We start from the raw sequence: 19,463 nt of genomic DNA on the forward strand, positions 1-19,463 counted from the left end.
CATTTGTATTTATTACAAACACGGTGAAAAGAGTTGTTTAGTGTTACCACTCTCCAGCACCATTTAAAAACCCTAAAACTAAACTGAAAATAAAGCCGGAAAAATAAATCCATAAAAGTTTATCGAATAGTCCTATCTCAATAAAGTTACGTGGTCTTTGGAACAGTTCCTATTTCTAACTCCATTGCAGCCTGGATAGATCCTGCTGCTAACCTAATGATGCTGCTGCAGTCAGTTTAACAGCAGAGTTTACTTATTGGGTTTACCATATTAACAGCATGGGTGAGGTGCTTTTTTGACTGCTGCAATGTACATGATGATGGTACTCCCACTGTTATTTTGTGGGAGAGGTTCCAGGCTTTTAATCCACCAATATATTTCCAAGTCAGGACTGAGTGTGACTTGGGAGTAGGAGCTGTACTGGTCCCTGCACCAGCTGCCCTACCTTCCCTCACAGCAGTGGAGGTTGCAGGTCGAAGAGGCACTGTTGAAGAATCTTCAGTGAGATGTTGCACTGTGCCTTGTAGATGATACACATTGTAGCCACTGTGCTTGAGGGTTGGCAGGAGTGAATATTTAATGTAGACACACTTATTTATCATTCATCAGGAGTGTGAACTGTACTGAACACTGTGCCAATGATGGTGAATATCCTCATTTCAAACATTTTTGATTAACAAGGGTTATTATTGATGAAGCAGCTGAAGGTGGATACCCTGAGGAACTCCTACAGGAGCGTCCTGGGCCTGAGATGACTGAGCTCCTAGTCTTTCTTTGTGCTCGCTCTGACTGCAGCAGCTGGAAGGTTTTGCCTTTACTCCCATTGTTTCAAATTGACAGTTATCCCTCTGCCACTTCACTGACAATGGAGAGTTACAGGCAATCCCCAGGCTGTGAATAGGTTCCGTTCTGGAGTCCGTTCACAAATTAATTTTGTAGACAGTTCAGAACACAATGCAGGACAGCATTAAACAGCCCTCGTGTGTACAAACAATGTATGTTGAGTCTTTAAAGTATCCTCCACCTCCCCCCCCCCCCCCCCCCCCCCCTGCCGCCGCCGCCCATGTGGGACAGAGTTCATAAATACAGGCGTTCATAAGTCAGACATTTGTAAATCAGGGATCCCCTGTTGAGTGATACAGGGTATTATTGTCAGAACGATTAACTGTCAACAATAACCAGCTCTGGGATGCTCTGAGACTTCATGTAATCCAGAGTCAATGTAAAGCATTCTGTGGGCAAAAGCCTTCTGAGTGTGTGTATGTGTGTGTCATATCAGCAGGACAAGACATACCTGGGGTTAGTGATGGAGAGTGTATGACACTGTAATATAATTCTGTAGGTGTTACTTTCTCAGTCTGCTGTGTTGCTTCACAGTCTGTGGAACAGCTCTCCAAATTTAACACACATCTCAAGATCAGTGATTTTTAACCAGTCTGGTGCACAAGGGGTGCAGTGTGCTATGGAAGTTTTGAGAAGCAGTATTGTTTTACCTGTTGAGGCCATGCCCCTACTTTTGATCTCCTCTGGAGCTTCAGTGTGTGTTATTGAAGGCAGTACCTGCAGGCACCAAACACTCCATTTCAAGTGCACACATGCAAGCTTCCAAAGTCATAATGTGTAGACTTCTGGACAGTGAGCATGCTGAAAGAAAGATATGGCTGTGTTGTGGAATTGTCTGCCTCATCGATGTGCCTTGATGAGAAAAAGGTTGGAAACCTCTGTTCATGAGGAAGACTTTCCATGGATGACTGGGTTGGGTGTATCTTTACGTCCAGTGCCTAGTTTGTTGCTAGGTGGTCCATCTGGCTTCAATCTTATCGTTCTTTGTAGCAGTTTGCAGCTTGTGAGGCTGCTTGAGATAGTAATTAAGAGTCAACTACGTTGGGCATGCAGTCATAGAGTCATAGAGATGTACAACATGGAAACAGACCCTTCGGTCCAACCCATCCAGGCTGACCAGATATCCCACCCAATCTAGTCCCACCTGCCAGCACCTGGCCCATATTCATATACCCATTCAAATGCCTTTTAAATGTTGCAATTGTACCAGCTTCCACCACTTCCTCTGGCAGCTCATTCCATACGTGTACCACCTTCTGTGTGAAAAAGTTGTCTCTTAGGTCTTTTTTATATCTTTCCCCTCTCACCCTAAACCTATGCCCTCTAGTTCTGGACTCCGCGGCCCTAGGGAAAAGACTTTGTCTATTTATCCTATCCATGCCGCTCATAATTTTGTAAGACAGTCATTGAGAGGCTAGACCAAACATTGCTAAATACAATCTGCTTATCCGAGAATTTTATGTAGGTAAAGAGCTTCACAATTTGCAAATTGTGTTGTAGTGACATGGAAGTTTGTCAAACATTTCTGACAACAGTGTCTGAAGAGGCAATCAGATTTAAGTGATGGCAGTACCTGTGAATTGGAGCTTGAATTCATCACCTTCTGATTTGGAGAATTGAATATGTAATCTGGTAATGTTTCCCTGGCAGAGATGCTAGTTTTGGATGAGAGGTTAAAATGAGGTGCTGTCTCTCTCATCAGGTGGATGTGAAAGATCTTGTGACTTCCCAAAGTAAAGCTGGGGTACCATCTTAGTGTCCACCCAGCATTTATCCCTGAAATGACTCTGTTAATTGACCATATGGGTGGCTTATTGACTGGTGTTTGTTGGATCCTGCTTGATATGGCGACTTTTCAAAATTATTAATCAGCTACAAAGTGCTCTGAATGCCCATGGCACATGTATGTGCATGATTTCTTTGAGCAGTTTACAGGGAGATGCCATTCATCCTTTTTTTTTAAAAAAAAGTTGATCTTCCACTATTTTAGATACAGCTATCCAACAATTGACCATCCCACTGTTGGGTGGGATCACAGTGACTGTTTTATTGGAAGTTGTGGCTACAAGTGAAACATTGAAATTCTTTTCCCAAGCACGTCAGCTTCTTAGTTTGGACTGTCTGCATTTGAACAACACAAAGTAAATCAGACATCTGATGCTGATCTTAAAACAACATTCTGAAATCCACAAAGTGCATTTCCCTTCTCCAACATGAGACTTGTGACAAGAGCTTGCACTTTCACAACACCTTTAGGATATAAGATGTCCCGAGCTAGTTGACAGGATTCTAATCGCACCAAATTTGATTCCGAGCCCAAGAAGGAGGCTTCAAAACAAGTGACCGAAGCTTGGGCAAACAGCTTGGCTTTAAAGGGGAATTTTAAAGAAGTTGGGGTAATTAGGGAGGGAATTCCAGAATTCACCGTCCAGCAGCCAATGCTGAACTTGGATTGTGGAAGACTTTCATTTCCAAAAAGAAAACATACTTACTTTCTCTGTCTTTTTATGTTGAAATCAGCGTGGAATGGCATCTAATTTGTAATTTGTTGTGTGTTGCAGTTTGTATCTTCTCAGTATGAGAGTTCTTTCAAGACTTGCATGATTCAGCTTCTGTGTTTGAAAGCAACCACCTTCTAGTCTAAGAAAAGTCATGTAAAGTTAAACAGGATGGTGTTTGTTGCTTCCCTGCAGCTATTTATAGGTTACGAAGAAAAGACTACATTACAGCGAAGACCGTTGGGAGGACCTTACCTTAGGGGTGACTCCCACGACATCCTATTTGAGTCTTGGACCAAGTCCTCGTGGTGTCATTCCAGTGGGTGCTGTCACTGCATTTGCTGAAGCATTAACCCATTCAGTGCCTTCCAGACCCCTGATGGAATCTGTCAACTGCTCAAGTTTTTGTTGACCGCTATGGTCAGTTTACAAAACGAGCTGTCAACCTCTCACTTCTTTACAACATTAATTTTCTCTTCAAGATTCCTTTCTCTAAAAGCCCATTCACCGCCCTTTTAGCTTTTGCGAAAATTTAACTTTTTCCTTGCTGATGTTCTGATAGGACCCCATGCTCATTCATGGAATCCCTACAGTGTGGAAACAGGCCCTGCGGCCCAACAAGTCCACATTGACTCCCCCTCCTCAGAGTAACCCACCCAACCCATTCCCCTACCCTATATTTACACCTGACTAATGCACCTAAGCTACACATCCCCGAACATTATGGGCAATTTAGCATGGCCAATTCACCTAACCTACACATCTTTGGATTGTGGGAGGAAACCCACACAAACATGGAGAGAACTTGCAAACTCCACACAGACAATCGCCCAAGGCTGGAATTAAACCTGTGTCCCTGGCGCTGTGAGATAGCAGTGCTAACCACTGAGCCACCGTGCTGCCCATCATTCTCAGGACTCTGCTGAAATCTCTTCTGTCTGACGGTTCCTCAGAGCACTACCATATGGAAATGATTCTGGTCGAAAACATTAATAGAATTTTGACTGACTACACCCATTTATTATGACTACCCTTTGTGTCATCCTTACATTCACCCATTCCAGGGGCTCGGAATAGCAGACCATTCATCTCCACCATTCAATCCATCTCTGTACTTATCTGTAATAATTTCTCCTCATGTGCTTCAATAGTCATCTTTTGGAAAAGGTAGTTGGCATGGTAGGTGTGCAACATGGGAATATCAAGCCTTGGCTTGGCCCAGACACCAAGGGCTGCTCAGGATACGAGTTAAATCTGGGGCAATCCAGCAGCTCAGCGCTGCTGGTGATTGCTAAATACCATTTTGAGGTCACACTGCATCTGCTGATTTGTAATGAAACCTACAGACCAATTATGGTTGTTGCTGAGTTTACCTATATCTTTCAGTCAGTTTAAAACTTCAACTACACCTTTCTCCTCAATAACACTGTCCCTGAAGAGCGGATTAGTGTTTAGACATGTACTGATGATGCTGTGCTTCACCCATATGTGGCTTAGCTCCATAAATGTTACTGTTTGTCTCTCTGACATGAGTGATGGAAAATCCAGGACATTATACGCTTTTGTTTGCTGGACTGAAATCATTCTCCATCATACTAATCAGACACTTCTCACCATCGCTACTGACTCCACTTTCCTTCTCATTGCTAGTTCACGGTAAAACAACGTTTTAGCTGAGTTGTGTTTAACTTGGAGATAAGATCCAAATTCCACATCCAATCCATCACTGAAATGATGCTTTTATAGACTAGGAAAGGAAATCTGCCACCTTTACCTGAGCTGGCTTCCATCTAACTGTCCTCTGCCCTAGCCTACCGTACCATTAACTTACCAACCCTCTCCAGCCCAAGTCCCAGGGCATTTCCCTCCTATTCCAACTTTCTCCAAACTAAGTCACTCATTAATGCCAACTTGACCCTTATTGGCAGGCCAAGCAGCAACTGTGGGTTGAATGGCCTCCTTTTCCACAGCCATGATTGTAGGATCTACTCCTCAATATTACCCCTCTCCATTTTAATCTTCACTCCACTGACATATTCATCACTATCTGCATCATCCAATTGCTCAACTGCCTATGTTAGTCTTCGAAGCTTCGAAACGATAATTTTTAACTGCTCTCTGGGCAATTAAATGCTGAACACCCCCACATTCTGTGAATGAATATTTTAAAAAACACATTTATTCATTGATCTGTCATCGGCATCACATCCCATGTATCATCTCCTCTTCTTGCCAATGCATCTGCCGTTGGGGATTTTCACTGACTCTGTATTTACAATTGCATTGTTTCAAATTCTGTTCTTGTCTGTCAGTTCCTTGCCCATTCATGTTCCATCCTAACTTGAGTGCACCTCAACCCAATCTTCTGCCCATTTTCCCCCCCCCCCCCCCACCCCCCAAAGCCTGAAACTCCTCTTCAAAATGACCCTGCTCAATATTTATTCCTTCGAAAGGATGTGCAGCCATTAAAGAAGGTCCAGAGGAGACTGTCAAGGATGGTTCTAGGGAGGAGGAACTTCAGCTACTCTGTAGATTGGAGAATGTGGGGCTTTTCTTTTTGGAGAAGCGAAGATTAAGAGATTTCATCAAAGTATTCAGAATCATGAGGGGTCTGGACAGAATAGTCAGAGCAAACCTGTTCCTGTTGGTGAGAACTGGAGACACCAGTTTAAGACAATTGGCAAAAGAAACATAAGCAAAAGCAGTTTTACATAGGGAGGCTAGGATCTGGAATGCAGTGCCTGAGGCTACGGTGGACACATTCAATAGATGTTTTCAAATGAGAATTGAGTAATTTTCTGAACAGGAAAAAGAAATGAAGAGCTGTGGGGAATAGGTTGGGGAATTGGCTGCATCAGTCTTGTTGAGAGCTGGCATAGACCCTACAGGCTGAATGGCCTCCTGTACTGTAACCATGCTGTGATTCTGTATCATTTCCTTCCTGCTGGCCACACATGAAGCACCTTGACATGTTTCTCCATGTTAAAAGTAGGTGGAATTGTTGCAGCTGTGCGGTTGTTAATTCAATAGGACCAGTTCCTGAAGAAACATCAACCCATAGATAGAACATCAAACCCACAGATAGAATCATAGAATCCCTACAGTTTGGCAGCAGGCCATTTGGTCTATCAAGTCCACACTGACCCTCCGGAAGAGCGTTTCCCATGACTAATGCTCCTAGCCTGCATCTCCCTGAATGCTGTGGGGCAGTTTAGCATGGCCAATCCATCTAACCTGCACATCTTTGGACCGTGGGAAGAAACCAGAGCACTGAAAGGAAACCCACACAGACACTGGGAGAATGTGCAAATTCCACACAGACAGTCATCCATGGCTGGAATGGAACCCAAATCTCTGGTGTTGTGAGGCAATAGTGCCATTGAGCCACCATGCCGCCCCAGATGTTAGCATTAATTGGATTTCCACTCCGTCTGAATGCTTGTCAGCAGGAACTTTGCAAATATTTAAGTGCTTGTGGAGCCTCTTTGTATGCAGTCTCAGCGATTATTTTGAATGTAAGTTGGAAAGAAGCAGTCCCTAATGTAATCTGGGCTTTAAGGTTAGTCATGTTTAAATATTCTGTTTTAGGCTTTGCCAGCTGCATTTGGGCATAGTGCTCTGTTGATCCTAAACACTTTCTCAACAAATGGATGGGGAAGAGAGAAGATTGTTGTTCATATTTCTATTCCTTTTCTTTTGCAAAGTCTAAACATTGTGAATCTCCACACTGGTTGGCTGTACAGCATTGTGTGACAATTTTCAAGCAGAGGGACAGGGTCACAGCAACATTCATGAAAGATCAGTGTAAGTTAATAGGCTGTGATAATAGTTTTGAGGTAGAGTTATACTAGTGAGTTGTGAGAACATTTGTAGCTCAAAGCTTGAGGTTCTGGGTGTACATTTGCTCGCTGAGCTGGAAGGTTCGTTTTCAGACATTTCCTCACCACAACAGGCAACATCATCAGTGAACCTCCAGATGAAGCACTGGTGACATGACCCGCTTTCTACTTATGTGTTTAGGTTTCCTTGCATTTGGTGTTGTCATTTCCTGTGGCGACATCATTTCCTGTTCTTTTTCTCAGGGGGTGGTAGATGGGGGTCTAACTTAATGTGTTTGTTGATAAGAGTTCCGGTTGGAATGCCTTGCTTCTAGGAATTTTCGTGTGTGTCTCTGTTTGGCTTGTCCTAAGATGGATGTGTTGTCCCAGTCGAAGTGATGTCCTTCTTCATCTGTATGTAAGGATACTAGTGAGAGTGGGTCATGTTGTTTTTGTGGCTAGTTGATGTTCAAGTATCCTGGTGGCTAGTTTTCTGCTTGTTTGTCCAATGTAGTATTTGTTGCAGTCCTTGTAAGGTATTTTGTAAATGACATTAGTTTTGCTTGTTGTCTGTATAGGGTCTTTCAAGTTCATTAGCTGCTGTTTTAGTGTATTGATGGGTTTGCGGGCTACTATGATGCCAAGAGGTCTGAGTAGTCTGGCTGTCACTTCCAAGAGGCTCGCTGATGATGTTACCTGATATGGTGATGAAAGGTCTGAAAACGAACCTTCCAATCACTACATCCAGAAGAGTTATCCTGGACTTGAAATGTTAACTCTGTTTCTGTCTCCATGGATGCTGTCAGACTGGCTGAGTTTCTCCAGCATCTGCAGTGTTTTGCTTATACTTTTATGTAGTAACACTTTGGCACAAATGAATGATTGGCCATTGCTCGATCCCTGCTTTTAGTGAAAACCTAAAATTCTTTTCTGTTGAAGAATCAATGACATCAGTCATATGATCACTTCAGCATTGGAAGAGAATATATTGAACACAGTTGCTTCAAGAAGCCACATTCTGTCCTTGAACTTTCAGAAGTGTTTTTTTTAATGTAAGTTTCAATTAGGGGCGTTTTTTTTTCTGGGGAAAAGCTAACCTTGTGTTATATCTGTACTTGTGCTATAAATAGAAATTTGCCGCAGGTGAGCACAAATGATCTGATACTGTATGGTCAGTGCTGACATTTAATTTAGAATTAGGAAGAAAGCGTAAGCGCCAAAAGATGACTTCAAAATTAAGAAGGGATTGCTATTGCTCCCTTGCTATTTGAAAAAAGTTGTTTCTAAACTGAAATTTCATACCTATCTCAAAGGAAGAATCTCAAGTCTGAAATTTTCTCAGTTACTGGGGGACTGTAATCTTGATTTAATTAAAGCCTTTCTAAAACTCAACGTGGTGATCTCAGTACTGCATTGTAACAGGAATCACACACCAAAGCACTGAACAGTGTGAGGCACTCATGTACCCTGTAGCGGAGTCTATATTAATTTTTCAATGATTAAAATATTTAGCTAAAGAACTTCTTATGTCAGTGTATTATTGGTGACCACCAGATATGAAAAATGGAATGCAGACAATCTTCATCGCCGATGTATGAAGAATTTGTAATCTTTCTCCTGTTCCCTACTCTACCCAGTAGCTTTAATTGATTGAGCCTTGAATTTTAGTTTGATTTAAGATATTAGCATTCTCAGCTTGAAACATTTTATCCATGCCCATATTTCAAAGATTATGATCACAATCAATTTTAGTTACTATTTATGCTTTTTCCTTCCACAGCATTTTGTACTGACACAAAACAGTTTTCCTGTACCCTGTGTTAGTTTATGTTCCTCACAGAGAAGCCAGGATAGTTAGTTTTGCAAACGAGTGGTACTTAGCATTGGGATTAATTTGATCCTACATTATTGGGTGTCCAACTAAGTAGATTTGAGTAGGTAAAATGAAGGGGGGAGGGGTTTGGGTCACTGTAGGTGTAAACTGTGTACTTTATGTATATTTTTTAATATCGCTTATTGTAACTCAGGATTTTAGACATTTGAGTTAGTAATGTGGGTTTTCTGTGTGTCTAAAGTTAATAGTTAATGGCTAGGTATTGCTACAATCAGTGATTTCTGTTAATACAGATTTTGAGGACAAGCATTAGAATTAATGGGCTTTTCAGAACATTGGAAGAGTTTTACAACTGAACAAGTTAAATAAGAACCAACTTAGAAAGTCGGGCCAAGCTTGCTTTTACATTAAGGGAAGCACTCACAGCTTAGAGAGAGAAAATGGTTTTGTTTAATTTTATTTTGAGTTTTGAGCAGTCCTGTGAAGCCTTCGATGAAGATGGCTGCATAGACTGGAGGTCTTGAGAAGGAAGGGTAGATTGAAACTAGAATGCCTTTGAATAAAGCTTTAGAATTCGTCCCAAACCAAGAGTGCTAGGATAAAAGCATGAAGAGCACCAATCAACCACACCGCCCTGTGGCCCAACATTTCAACTCCCCCTCCCACTCTGCTGAGGACATGGAGGTCCTGGGCCTCCTTCACCGCCGCTCCCTCACCAACCGACGTCTGGAGGAAGAACGCCTCATCTTCCACCTCAGAACACTTTAACCCCAGGGCATCAATGTGGGCTTCAACAGTTTCCTCATTTCCCCTTCCCCCACCTCACCCTAGTTCCAAACTTCCAGCTCAGTACTGTCCCCATGACTTGTCCTACCTGCCTATCTTCTTTTCCACCTATCCACTCCAACCTCCTCCCTGACCTATCACCTTCATCCCCTCCCCTACTCACTCTTTGCTACTTTCTCCCACCCCCACCCTCCTCTCATTTATCTCTCCACCCTTCAGGCTCTCTGCCTGTATTCCTGATGAAGGGCTTTTGCCCGAAACATCGATTTTACTGCTCCTCGGATGCTGCCTGAACGGCTGTGCTTTTCCAGCACCACTAATCCAGAATAAAAGCATAAAGAGTTTACTTAAAGCCGAGTGCACTTAAGCTCAGGTGCATGAATAACTCCAGGAAAAAAAAAGTCTGCAATTCCAGTCGAAAAGTCAATTTCACCAAGTGATTTAAACCTTTGTGAACCAAGAAATGGAGACTCTGGTGTGGTTACTGTGCAAGTGGTATTTTGTGTATTTGTTTATTTTTTTCCTTTTTAATTTATAAAGGGGAGTTTAGCAATTAATGGGATTATACTTTTACTGTGTGCCATATGTAGACAATCTCATTTATTCTATTTTATCATTTTTTTTGCCGATAAGCTTCTGTTTTATTGTTAAAGAAAACATGCAGCACTTTGTGCTTGTGTTTTAATGTGACACCACTCTGTTAAAATTAAAACAAGTGAACTATCATTCTAGATGTCTGACTTGTCCACTAACAACATCAGCTGAAATCTTAACACATGGGTCGCGAATAGGAAATCTGGCAGTAATCATTTTTGACTCTTCACCTGATGTTTCTCTTTGACCACATTTCCTGAATGTGCAGTCCTTGCCACCAGAAAGACCAAGGACAGAGGTGGACGGGAATACTGGTGCTTTCAGTTCCCCTTCCAAATTACACACCATTGTGATGGACATAAATCATAGCTGGGTCAATGTCATAGAATTCCCTGCTTAGCAATTCTGTGGGTGTTGACAATTACAGTGGTTGAAGAAGGCTGCCTACTAGCACATTCTCAAGGGCAGTCAGTACCAGTAAGATCCATATCCTGATATTAAGACTTTTTTAAAAAAATTACTAACTATAAAATCCTTATTGCCAATCTGACTGAATTCCAGCTTAATAAACAACTCGCATGAAAATAAAGGAGTCTGGTGCACAGACACTTGGGTTTTTCACTTGTGAATCTATGTACTTTTAACTTTTTAAAAATAGGTAGCGGTGCCATTTTCCAGATCAAAGTAGTCCTCAACACAAAGATAAATGATTTATGTACACTTTGGATTCAAGAGTGACTGAAATATGATGTAATGTGCATCGTGTTATGATTGTGATGGCTTCAGAATAGTTGGAACTGGTTGCCTGAGGTTTGTAGCAGTTTTTCTGTTGGAACTATCAATGGCTCTGTATCAATTCAAGGGACATGCTGGCTATAAATGTTATAAGAGTCATGCTGTTTAGTATTGTTCATCTCATCCTGCAGCATGAGTTAATCATTTTCTCAAGAAATAAATGTTTTTTATTGGGTCTCGATCGAGTCCGATCAATACCTCTAAAAAAAATGATTATTGCAAAAAATATGAAGGGCTTCTATTCTGCCACTATCTTCACCATCTTGTACATTGATGAGTGGGTGGATATTAGTGTGTTGCCAATAGCAACAACAACAATAGCTGCTGTAAATTTCCACAATCCTGTTTCCTTTTAATTCCCTAGATCGACAACATAGCCTCCTGTTTCAATGTAGGTTTTCTGATTGTAGAGCTGTAACAGATACATGCTTTGAATTTGTAAGTGTTGTAGGGTGTTGAAACATTTATTGTGCATTCATATACAAGAGCTTGATACCTGATCCCTTTATAGAAAGGAAATCATAATGGGTTGAGAGTGGGTTGGCAGTTGGCATACTGCACTTAGGCTGCTGGCAAATAGTGTGGCCTCCGCAGTCAGTTCCTGCTTTAAGATTAGATTGTCTGTGCTAAGTTTTTGTTTCATCGCTTGACGTGTGTTATAAAGACTGGAGTGGATCTCTGAGAATGGCTTCAGATCGATAGCATGATTAAAGGCCTGAGATCATATGAGACATGAGAACAAAATTTGATTTAAAATGAATGAACTGAACCCCAAGATCTTTAAATTGCTCCCTGATGTGGATTATATATTATTAATTACCAGGATGCTGTCTCTGTGCGAGTAAAGGAAATTGCCATTACTGTGTGGCACGTTGTTTGTCATTGCTGATGATGATTGCCAGTGTGCTCCATGTTTGTGACAATACACGCATTGGAAGATTAATGATACTTCACTCCTACAAGTCAATTAAGATCTTAGTTGGAATGATTGTTGAGCAGTATTATGACTGGAATAAAATATAAAGCAATTTGTAATTCTTCTTAAAGTTTTTGAAACATTGTTTAGAACTCAGCCAATTTGCCATTTTTAAAAATCCAGTTAAACCCCATAATGTGCCCGAGAATTTGTCAGTATTTCAGTTGTTTTTCTTTCACTGTGACTTTTTTGTCTCTTATTTCCATATCGTTAGCATAGATCTTGAAACGGAGCAGTTAATGTTTCTGCTTTTATCCTGTTTTATTCTAATTGATTATTTTATTTCGGCTGCAAATTTTTAATATAGCACATAAATATTGTGTGGAACCAAATACAACACAGTGACAGAGCATCATTTACAAAGAGGTACTGTGATTCATTGTAGTTTAGATCAGTGCTTCTCAAAGTGGGTTTGCAAGCTGATAGTTTGAGGTTGTGAGTTGTGGAGGCAGCAATGGCTGGCCATGATGCTCTGACTGAGGTATAGCAGCTGCATTTCCCACTCTAGTTGGCAAGTCCTCCATTTACAAAGACCGCTTCACCCCACGGTTCTCACTCAGGGGTCACACCAATAGTTAAACTTGGAATTTAAGTCAGAATGGGAAGAAGTTTTGGTTCTAAGGAAGGGTCACTTGATCTGAAATGTTAACTCTGATTTCTCTTTACAGCTGCTGACAGATCTGCTGAGCTTTTCCAGCAATTTCTGTTTGTGTTTCTGATTTTCAGCATCTGTAGTTCTTTCAGTTTTTATTCAAGAAGTTTAGGAACCTGGTTTAGGTTGGATTGGAATATTTATACTATTTTTTAAAAAAGATTTATATATATTATGTCAATATCAATGTTGTGTTGCTTTGTGAACTAACAAATGGTTGCAGTTATTCATCATTTTAAATGTTGTTTATTCACAGTTTGTGAGAAGATTTCATTAGTTAACCTCAGATGCTAAAGTTGCTCCATCTTCTTTCCAGCTGTGTCTTGCGTCTCAAACCAAATCTTTAACACAACCTTTGGGCCACCCAATGAATAAATTGTGTAATTGATACGCCTTCACATTGCAAGTTGGTTGGGGAGAAATGTAGATCATTACACACTGCACAGAGTGATGAAGGGACAGGCAAAAAAACCTCTTTACTGCATGACTGTTGCAAGTAATGTCATGAGAAGTAACAGACTACTACAGTGAATCACTAAATTACAACATAAAGTAGGGCTGGTAACAGCAACTGAATAAATTGCAAAATTAAACCATTGCCTTGGGAATATAGTTAGCAGTCAGCACTATTACAAATTAACTGTTACGCACATTTTACAATGTCAGACATGAGATGCATGTTGCTTTTGGTTTAAGGCTATCAGAAGCTAAAACATAGCAAATAGAATTCGTATGGTGACTGCTATTGTGTTGTTATGAAGTAGAATTTAATTGTATTGTCTATGGTGTTCCATGCATTTGCAGTCTTTCAATTTCTTTCTTAAGCTCACTGTATTCCTTGGGATTGGGATCCTTGACTTAAAATAAGGACAGGGTCCAGTTAAGAAGCATCTATCAATATAGATGTGATTGCTGTCTGTGTTTTACAATGCCTCAAGACTGATCTGCTTGTTGTGTACAATTACGTAAGTATAAATATCCCCTAATGTGCATTTTCACTGTGTTTCTCTGAGGGAATAACAAGTGTCCATTCATAATCGAAGAAGAAATATGCTTGAATGGCAAGCATGGGCCCAGACTAGCTGAATCACAGCTAAAGCCTTTATATCATGATACTGTGGGTGGAGTTAAAATCCTACACAAGAAGTGGTGCCGTACTGATCATGTTATTGGATTAGTAATTCAGAAATCCAGGCTAATGTTCTGAGTATTCAAGTCCCACTAGATTTGGAATTCAATTAATTAATTAGAATTGAAAAGCTTTTCTTAATACTGTGTCCATAAAACATTTTGTTCATAGAATCCCTATAGTGTGGAAACAGGCCCTTCGACGAAGCAAGTTCACACTGACCCTCCGAAGAGTAACCCACCCATAGCCCATTCCCTACCCAATATTTACCCCTGACTAATGCACCTCATCTACACATCCCTGAACACTATGGGCAATTTAGCACGGCCAATTCACCTAACCTGCACATCTTTGGATTGTGGGAGGAAACCAGAGCACCCGGAGGAGACCCATGCAGAATGTGCAAACTCGAAACAGACAGTCACCTGTGGCTGGAATCGAACCCGGGTCCCTGCGCTTTGAGGCAGTAGTGCTAACCACTGAACCACCATGCTGTTTCACTTGTCATAGTGAAAAAAGATACTGTTTACTCCTGTCATTCAGGAGGTGATCAGCTGCCCTTAACTTGTGATTCCAGCCCCGTAACTACCCTTTGAAACTGGCCAAGCAAGCCGCTCAGTTGCATCGAAATGGAAAAGGCTGCTGAGCAGTTCAAGTAGGTAGCTCGCCACCAACTTCTGAGGGATAACCGGGGATGGACAATTCGCAGCCAGTGTATGTCCCATAAAAGAATTTTTAAAAATGAGGCAGCTTTAAACAGCTGGTTTCTCATGCCATCGCCAGAGGCAGCGATGTCAGCAATTATAATACTCCATTACACACAGGCAGTTGTTTTTAGGCTACCATCTGTCAACAGACCAATGTGTGCCAATTGCGTTGCTTTGATGTTGCTGGCCTGTGTGCATCTCCCCTTGCACCAGGGAGGAAGCTAAAGCTTGGAAGCAATGACTTCAGTGGGGTTGTACATCCTTCCAGTTATTTCACTGTTGTTGGCGCTACTCTGAATTCTGGCCAATCAATGTAAATGGGGATAATTCAGAGCTCAGGGTGTCAACAGGTTACACCACAGCACAGCGGTGTTATCTTTTCCTTCCCCATTTATGTTGTAAGATATTATGTACGTTTTGCACAATCTTATGAAGAACAGAGTTTATTTGTTTTGTTACCACTGAATTACAGGGGAAACGCCAATCTCACTACGATGAATTGTGCAGTTTATTGCGCATGATGGTAATGCACGTCGCCTGGTAACAATAACATCAGCTGTCGGAGAAGCATAGCATTCTTACAGCACAGAAAATGATGCTTCGGCTCTTCATGTGCAAGAGACTGTGGAAAGAATAAATTAGCAAGAGATGGACTTACAGGGAACAGTGTTATGTACAATAGCGTAAATAGACTCTGCAGAAACCTTCCAGAGTCAGACTCTCCTAGATGAGGAGAAAGCCTTAACAGTCCACAAACTACCAGAACAGACAAGCGGAGCTGTCTCTCCAATTAGCAGAACAGAACTTGGAGCCACAAGGCTCATAGGCTACAAACCAGGGTTGCAGCGTCTTGACATATTTGATAGTTGAACATGAACGACTGCCCAAAACTGAAGCCTTCATTGTGGTAGCACCTGCACTGAAAATCTAGTTCAACGTTTTCCCAGAGAGGAATTTAAAGCAAGGTTAGAAAGTTCAAATGTATACTGATTTAAAAAAAAAACAGAAATGATCTATTTGGTTCCCTCACAGCTTCCAAATTAGATACCTGACTGCTTTGTTTTGGAATAGTTTTGTTGGCAGCTGAGAGACTAGTCTTCAGCCACATCCACGTTGGCAAAGGTGCTGAATAAGTAGTTCACCCTTTTTTTAAGTGAGGAATATGGGGTTAGTATTGCAAAGGATTTGCACAGAAATAATAACATTAAGAAATGAATTTTAAATGCATTGGTGTCAGACACTTTGCACCTCAGAATACGGATGCTGGTTGGACAGTATATCTCCCTAACCTGAGAAGGAGATGACAGCTGCTTTGAAGGTTAAAGGCTAATGAGCAACAGCCAGTGGGGGTTTGCAATGCTTAGGTCATGTTAGCCTAACCAAGAAGAATTCTTCAAGAATTCGTTAATGGAGAACATGGAAGGTGTGGCACTTTTGGATATTTGTTAGGAATTGTGTGTTTCAGGGGTTTGTTTCGGAAATTAAGGAATGCTATATTTTTAAGAAAATCGACATAGACACATGGGGGATGGACAGCAAATATTGTGATAAAAGCTGTGTTTGTAAGTGGTAGGATGTAACTAGAGGTATTCCCCCAGGGAGCTGTCCTTGGGCATTTTAGTTTCCATTTAATAATTTGGATGTATGCAAGGGCTGCGATTTAAATTTTGTCATAGCAGCTGAAGGGAACATATAAATTGAGAAAGAATTCAAGAGAAGAAAGTAAGGACTGCAGATGCTGGAGATCAGAGCTGAGAGCATCCAAGGAGCAGGATAATCAACATTTTGGGCATAAGCCCTTCATTCCTGATGAAGGGCTTTTGCCTGAAACGTCAACTGTCCTGCTCCTTGGATGCTGCCTGACCTGCTGTGCTTTTCCAGCACCACACTCTTGACTGAGAAAGAATTCAACGGAGACTAGGTTAGGTTAGGGTGTGGAGATAAGTGCAGTTTAGTGTTGAGCAAGTATATCGCATAACTAGGGCAGTGAATAGGGCTTTAAACTATAAAAGTGGGGATTGAGGTCAGTCACATGGAAAATTATGGCAGAAGTTAAGGACTGGAGGCCTATACTCAATGGAATTTAGAAGGCTGAGGGGGTATCTTATTGAAGCTTACAGAATTCTGAGAGGCCAGGATAGTGTGGATGTGGAGAAAATTTTCTACAGTTAGGAGAGACTAGAACACAAAGGCACAGCACTGATGGACCTTTAGAACTGAGGAGGGGGAATTTCTTTAGCCCAAGGATGGTGAATCTGTGGAACTCATTGCAGTAGAAGGCTGTGGAGCCCAAGGTAGATTCTTGATCCAAGGGTTACGGGGAGGAGGCATAAAAATGGAGTGAGAAACATTATTAACCATGATTGAATGGTTGGGCACACTGGGGCCTAATTGTGCTGCTGTATCGTACGTTTTAAACTGCATATGGGATAGGGAGTGAAAAATGACCAGTGCCTGCCTATCATCAATGTAGCGTTACAATTGTTTTCACCAGCAGTTTGAGCTTGTGTGCCAAAACCTATCTGCACCACTGTCTCATCTTTCAAAAGGCAGAATTGGTACCTACAGCAGTGGGGAGACCTTCACTTCCTCTGAAACCATTGGGTAGCAAATTGGGTGATATGAATGTGGGAGAAACACCTCTGGAAATACGAACAAAGGCTAATTAACCCATTTCCTGCTGGATTGCATTGGAGCACTTCCGAAGTTGGACTTCCCAGGGAACATCTGTTCGATTTCCTTAAGCTGGTCACAGACGATGAATGTGGTATTTATGGTTTTGTGCTCTTTTCTGCTTAAATCTGCTTTTGAAAATGTGGCTTGCTATAAAGAGAAACTGAAGATTATGTGGTAAAGCTACTTGTTCTCTGCCCCTGTTATTAACCCAACCTTGGCATGTTCTCATACTCCAGAGTGCCATTCTCATCTATCCTATCCTCGTACGCAAGCTGGACTTCTTTTAGCTTGGTTTTGTGGATCAACTATGGTATTATACAAGAGACCTGCACAGAGGGGGAGCTAGATCAGTTTTGCCCAAATTCATCCCAAATGGGAGCAACCTGAAAGAGAGATTCAAGTTGTAATCCCAAGTGCATTGTCTCAAAACCTGGCTTATCAATCATCCAGCTTCAGGCACAGCAACCAGTATCCAAAGACAATTGTTGCATTTGGTGACAAGTTACTGATTTAGCTGCAAGTACATGAGCATGAGAGAGACAGGTAGGAAATTATCATTTTACGTTGGATGATAGTAAGAGACTAATCTCTTTATTATAGAGTCTGGGCACTGTGCACATTCACTGTGGTTTCTGACACTTTATTTCCCCCCTTTACTCCATCCCCTAACACCGTAGGGTCCACTAACACTCAGCCCAATGCCTCCCATCTGACTTGCACTTTATAACAGGTAATGAAAAATATATGTTCCTATCTTTCAAGATGAATTCATATGTGCAACTTAGTCATTTTATGTGCTTCCTGCAATGCTTTGCATTCTAAACATGCTCGATTGATTTCATGGTGCATAACAGTTCTGACCTTTCTGACATGCTGCTTTTAAGAACATTTCTGATCTTCATGCAGCAAATTCATGTTTTTGCTTGAAGGTACATGGCCTTCGGCTTTATGTAAGAAAGTAATTAGTTTGGCCAACCTTTTGTATTCACACACAAAAGCAACACTCAATGATCTTAATTGGTTTTTGAAAAAGCGTCATTGGACTCGAAATGTTAACTCTGTTCTCTCTCGCTGCACAGATATATCTAGATCTGCTGAGTTTCTCCAGCAATTTCTGTTTTTGTTGCAGATCTTCAGCACCTGCAGTTTATCAAAATTGGATTAAATTTTTTAATGTTGTTTGCAGATTTAGCGGAGTTGATGGCCTAGTGGTAGCTAGGCTATTGATTCAGAGACCCAGGTAATAAGCTGGGGACCTGGGTATGAATCCAGTCACAGCAGATGGTAGAATGTGAATTCAATAAAAATCTGCAATCAAAAATCTAATGATGACCATTATCAATTATCAGGAATAAATCTATCTGGTTCACTAAAGCTCTTTAGGGAAGGAAACTGCCATCCTTACCTGGTCTGGCCTATACATGACATCACTAGTGATGACAATGAATTCTGGCCGAGCCAGTGATGTCCATATCCTGTGAATGAATTATTTTTTAAAAACACTCTTCTGGAGGACAGGTGGACCTTGAATCTAAGATTGGTATTGCTTTAACATATCCTTTCATTAGATTTCATATTTGTTTGTTTGGATTTGAGTTCCTTTTATGGTCATTATTTTATACTTGTCATCAGAATTGTAGAAACTGAATTTCAATGTTAAAAAGCTGATTTTCAGAAATTAAAACATCTCAGTGAATTGATCATAGTGTGGTTCCTTGTCACGTTGATAATAAATTGGAACATATTGCTTTGAGAAGTTGACTCATTTTTTATTTTTTATTATCACTTAATGTCTCTTAAGGGTGATCATCCTCAAAGTAGTGCTTAATAGTTCTATTAATGGATGTAGGTTTGCTCGCTGAGCTGAAAGGTTCATCTTCAGATGTTTCATCACCCTACTAGGTAGCATCTTCAGTGGGCCTCAGACGAAGCACTGTACATGATTCCTGCTTTCTATTTATATCTTTGGGTTAGTGATGTTATTTCCTGTGGTGATATCATTTCCTGTTCTTTTTCTCAGGGGGTGGTAGATGGGGTCTAACTCGATGTGTTTGTTGATAGAGTTCCAGTTGGAATGCTATGCTTCAAGGAATTCTCATGCATGTCTCTGTTTGGCTTGTCCTAAGATGGATGTGTTGTGTAACACACTACATTG

At 41.1% G+C, this 19,463-nt stretch overlaps 1 protein-coding gene across 1 annotated transcript in view; it reads left to right on the forward strand.

The window, feature by feature from the left end:
• atp8b4 (ATPase phospholipid transporting 8B4) overlaps positions 1–19,463 on the forward strand; it is a 254,191-nt gene that overhangs the window by 54,947 nt on the left and 179,781 nt on the right. The window lies entirely within an intron of this gene.

This window comes from Chiloscyllium plagiosum, unplaced genomic scaffold (assembly GCF_037043375.1).
Source record: "Chiloscyllium plagiosum isolate Xiang-an unplaced genomic scaffold, Cpla_swu_hap1 HiC_scaffold_39, whole genome shotgun sequence".
Classification (NCBI taxonomy): Eukaryota; Metazoa; Chordata; class Chondrichthyes; order Orectolobiformes; family Hemiscylliidae; genus Chiloscyllium; species Chiloscyllium plagiosum.